Here is a 5,657-nt window from a genome sequence, read left to right on the forward strand (position 1 = left end):
TTTGGGGGGGGGGGGGGGGGGCGGGTGTCTCACTACTATACTCATTCTTATTTATTTTTGGATGTCCTGACCAAAGGTCAGATGTTTAAAACTGACAGTGGAGAGGCTGTCTTGCAACAAATTTTGATGCTTTGTTGTGCTGGTAAAATCATACAGTGCATTTCTTGGATAGTCTAGAAAGGGCAAAAATGATTATTTGGAATTTGCGCTGTCCAGGTGTTTCAAAAATGCTGTTGCTAAATCTCTGCACAGATGGACCTGTGCTATTCCTAGCTTGCAACTGTCTTGTATTCCAGCAGGTTCTTATGGAGAGGTTAACTCCATATTTGTTTTTAGCGTTTTTTTTAATAATATTACTAATCTCTGGGAAATGAGATTTCAGTTTCTGAATATTTAAGTAGACAAATAGTGTGCAATATTTGGATAACACTTTACTGTGATTCCTGAAAATATGCTTTAACAGGTCCTTTTTCTCTAAAGGATCCTTGAACGGCTTGGGGACCGGGAATGGGACACAAATACTTTCACTAGCAGTTTGTTATTTGAAATCTGATCAGTACTGACCAAAAATGGACTGTTGGGTGACCCTGTGAAGGGAGCTGGGCTCACCAATTCCATTCTCATTGGGCAATTGTCCATCTCCAGCAAAGGAGAACCAAAACTGAATTAAAGGAACTTAAGGGACCTGGCAGCTCTTAGATATGAGCTTCCAGACTGGGACTGAATCATACCCTTAGGATAGCACAAATAAGCAAGTGTTGCGGTCTCCCCTATGCTTCTCTGCCTGTGGCTGCATAGGAGACCCCAGTTCCTGGGTTTTCAAACTGAGTTGCATCTTGTAAAGAAAAATAGATGCAAGTCAGCTACAAAAACATGTGACTGCACTTAGTATGGTAGTGTCTGAGCATTTTCCAGTACTGTAGTAAGGATAACTGACTGACACCTCTCACATTTGTTGGTGACGTTACTGAGATATTGCATAACCTCTCAACAAATTGTTTTCTGCTTTTGCCTTGGAATGCTTCATTATAGTAGGTACTTGCTAACCAGCAGAATTTCTGATCAAATATACAGTCTAATTAATCAGTGATGCCTGGATGGGAATGGGGAACAGGGAAATTCTTAGAACTGAAAATTTGAAACTTTTTTAACAGGGAAAGTTGCCTTTTAAAAATGTAAAGCAATTTTTTTTAATTTATGAATGTCAATTTTTAGTCATGTGATGATTGTAATAAGTGGAACATTATTAGTGCCTTACAGTTTTTTCTGTATTGAATGGTTGCTTCATGATTGCTGCTTCTGCAACAACAGCTCTTCATACAGCTTTGCTTACTGGGAAACTCGGTTGTCCCATTTTATACTTTTTTGACAGTCTGTCTTTCTGGTGGAAGTGATTCTTGCATTCTTTGTTAACCCGCAAAAGGTTTCAGTGCTTGGGAAAATGATGCCATTAATCTTGACTAGGGACCTGAATCCTGTTCTTGTCTCTTCTCATTCATGTTCCAATTTTTGCCAGTATAATTAGAGCAAGGGACTGAGAATCTATCATCATGCTCTCAGAATTATGCCCTGGGGTTAGTGTTCAGGTCCCAAGCTACTTGTTAGTCCCTGTGCAAATAGAATCAAAACTCCTTGAAATTTAGTTCCAAAGTTGATGGTGGCACCGTTTGCCCCAGCCATGGTGTCTGAAAGTCTGTGGTTTCAAATTCCAACCTGGATGAGCTTTTTGGCTGACTGTCTGGGTGCTAGATAAGCTTCTGATGAAAGGTGGGGTGGGAAAGGGACATGGCGGGGGGAGGAGAGGCAGCCCCCAGGAACAAATGGTTTCCTGTAAACAGTTCTGTCCCCTCTTGAGAAGTGTCAGAAGTCTTGCGAGCACTGCAAACACAAGCTGCCTAGCAGCTTGTGTGTAAGTGTGCAGTGGTGCTTTGAGGCCACTGTCGATTAGCTAGGCATTCCTATGTCTTCAAGACTTTTTTTTTTTGGTCCTAGATTTTTGGTCCTGTCTGTTTCCTCGAGGTGCTCAGATGCAGAAAGGTTTTAAATTTGATAATGTCTAAATTGATCTCACATGAATAAACTTACTTTGACTTGATCTGGGATTACTCTTTTGTGTGCTTTATTCCACTCTGCTCGGTGCAGTTTTGCTGAGCATTCTTCTCCTTCCTCATTATAGGCCTGGATGTGGCAGTTGCTTCTCAATCAGCTGCTACAAAGACCTGAGCCCTGTGCAGTGCTTGCCCACAGGGTGTCAACCTAGCTACTCCCTAACTGTAACACTTAAACCAAACCTTAATCCCAACCCCAAAGGGGGCCCTGTTCCTGCATGCTGCAATTTGGCACTCTTCCTGATCAATCTCATAAGCAGCTTTGTGAGATTCCCCTGACAGAGGTGCTCATAATGGTGTAATTCATGGTCTTATATAAAGAAGCCAGAACACATACTTGATTTTATTTATTTATTTATTTATCTGCGTGTAGAAGTCAGGTGTTCTTCCCTTGAAATAAAATGTGCCATGTGGCTGCTGGCCCTGCTGTGCCTTCTCTTCTGTGGCTTGTTGCTCTGAACACAAATCTACTCCCACCCTTAGCTCTGTGCTTAAATGGGCACAGTGGGGAACTTTGTGTTTGTGTTTTATAGTTCACAGTAAATTCAGAGTTGAGCACGATACTGGCTTTCTGGAGAAGCCCCAATATGTGCTTGTTCTGGTTCCACAGCTCCAAGCAGTTTGGTGGTGTTATGATGCTATTTGTTAAGGAAAGTAGTGATTCATATTTTTATTCCTTTCACTCCCCCCCCCCCCCCATTCATGAGTAGAGTTAGAACTTTCCAGCCTCTGGGTACTCTAAGAAAAGTTGGTTTTACTTTAATATCTATTTGAAAATGCTGATGCTAGCCCTCACCATCACCACTGTTGTGACTGACCTCCAGAGGCCAAAGTTTGGCCAAGTAGAAGTATAGCAATTACTTAACTTTGTAAAAATGATTTGGAAATGATTTCTGAGTGTTAGACTGTAGCCCAGGATGTGACAGCCTGTCTGATCAAATTAGTTATGAACGAAAAGATGTGCTGCAGCTCCATAATACTTTTTCATATGAAGGTATGGCTTTTCAAGCAATACTACTGAGCCCTGGTCCTCTCAGAAGTCTGGAACTGAAGGGCACATCACTCTGCCCAGCAGCAGTTACCAGTCTCCTCCAAAGATGAAGAGTAGGACTTCTGCCATAAATGCTGGGCAGCCTTGGAGAGCTTGTGAACTTCTTTTCCTGATCTTGCTCAATGGAATGGCATTCCTTTCAGCAGGGGAGTTGGGAGGTAAAGCAGCAGCATATTTTAAGAGGTTGTCTTTTTCTCCCCAATAAAACTAGACAGTCCCCTAGAACTCACCAGTAAAAGCACTAGCTGTTCAGGGATGTCTCAAACCTATCTCTGTTAGGTTTTCTTGCGTAATTTTGCCCTCCATCCAGCATTAGCCAAAGTGCATTACCAAGCCTATTTGCAATTTCTCCTGCTTTCTCTTCTAGGTAAGCATAACTAAAGTGTCTACAGCAATCTTTCAGGTTGTGTATTGCAAGACTTCCCTGATGCACAACATGTCCACCTTCCTACATCTTTGTCAAGCCTTATCTAATCCTTTTTATAAACAGCCTACAATTCTCCTAAAGTTGTAAGTACAAGCTCCTTATACTGTTTTGGGTGTTGGATCCTGGGGGAAAGGAATATGTGCATGTTCATGCAAGCATCTTGGTTCTATGGAAGCCTTCCCTAAATGAGTATTGCTTGAATCAGTAGTTAAAAGTAATACAAAGCAGAAGAATTCTGGAAATTTCTGTGAATGCTTCCTTTGGTTCTCCTGTGTTGGTGCTTATCTTGATATGTATGTGTTTGGATGCTAATCCTACATTTCAGGAGGTTAAGTGTCTCCTTTGACCACCTGTGCAATGGTGTGTGGGTGTCTATGAAAGCAAATGTAACTGGGAATTTGGAAAGTACTCCTGGAGCACACTGCAGATATCAGACTTCGTGACCATTTTTTTAGGTTTAAGATTACTGCAAGGAGAAGGAAAATTTCTGTCTGAGATTACAGTAGCTCAGTTAAACTGTTTAGGGACAAACTGTCTTGGTTCTGAATAGTTTAAAATGTACCAAACTGCATGTGATGGAACAGTAGGTGAATTGGTGAAGTCTGCATTTAGGACCTTGATGTTCTTGCTCAGCTGTCAAGGGGAGGAAATAGGAAATTCATACACCAGTGCCTGTTATCCTTGTGGACCATGAAAATAACAGTACAATCCAGAGTGTACAAGTTTGATGACAGCAGATGAGAATAAGATTACTTAGATGTACTATTTACAACTTCTTTCCTTTTCTTATAAATTAGTAAGTAAAGTTTGGGGAGATTGAGGATGGGTTGATTTCCCTGGGCTCTTAAATTCCAAGACCAGCTCAGAGAGAACCTAAACCCAGAGATCTAAATCCCACTTTTTTTCCAGTTTGTCAGGCAGGACCAGTTTCCAGAAACTCACTCTGATCTCAGTCAAGTCTGCTCTTGATTGTATGGGGAAGAAAAGCAATGCTGGGCTGACAAAGCCTGGTGCTTACCTGCAGCTAATACCAAAGATGACAAAGTTTTTCAACCAGGAGGATGGGAGTATCAGAGAAGCAGTTTCATCAGGGCTTGCTTCGCTATCCATTAACCTCTTCTTCTTCTTCTTCTTCTTCTTCTTCTTCTTCTTCTTCTTCTTCTTTGTGCTCTGCTGTAACTGTTGCATCCTTCTGGGAACAGTAATGTTTTGTTTCTTCCAGTTAGAGGCAGGTTCATCCCAGGACTGCTTATTACAAGACATGGTGACAAGTAGGACAGATGGAAGCAGACAGCTGTGGTTCCTGCTGCTGAAGTGCAAAGGAGCTGTTGCGCTGGAAGACGTGAAGGTGGGAGCTGTGCTGCAATAGCAAGCATGTGTGGTGGTGTACCAGCAGGAGCAGTTCCTTATTAGTGCATGCCTCTGAAATGTCAGGTGAGCATGTGTACAGGGCTGATAGGTGTCTCTGCTGGAGATGGCCTTTCTCTGCATTGTTTTGTTTCTCTGCACATCTGTGATGCTGTTCTGTGCTACTGGAGCACTCAGGCACCTTTCTGAAACACTGTTGGTGCACTCAGGGACTTTCAGGGCTGGTTTTCTTGAGGAAAGGAGGGTTTGGGGGGAATATGAAGCTGCTGCACTAGGAGCTGGTTAGACACCCCAGTCCTGAGAGAATCTGGCCTTTGTTCACAGGTGTTGAAATACAGATTGCTTTACATGCTTGGTTCTGCTGTGCTGTGCCACTTGCTTTGGCTGCTGTTTTGTTGTCAGTTGGATGAGGATATTTACCTGTCTTCTAAGACTTTGCTGGCCACAGTTTTATTTTCAATTGCCTTTATTTCTTACGCAGGCAGGTAGCAGGGAGCTGGTTTAGGGGTTTTATCATAAGACAAGGTCCTGTTTTGCCAGGCTTGCTCTTTTCTTCCATACTTCCATTGTGTTTCACCTCTGGTTACTCATTCATTCTCAAATGTGCAGGGCCAGATTCCCCCTTGTTCTGTCCCTAATGCATTCTCTTTGCTTCTGCCTTTGTGGTAGCTTGTCTCAATGCCTAGAAAAGGAGCCAGTATTT

This window comes from Apteryx mantelli, chromosome 1, assembly GCF_036417845.1.
Source record: "Apteryx mantelli isolate bAptMan1 chromosome 1, bAptMan1.hap1, whole genome shotgun sequence".
NCBI classification, from domain to species: domain Eukaryota; kingdom Metazoa; phylum Chordata; class Aves; order Apterygiformes; family Apterygidae; genus Apteryx; species Apteryx mantelli.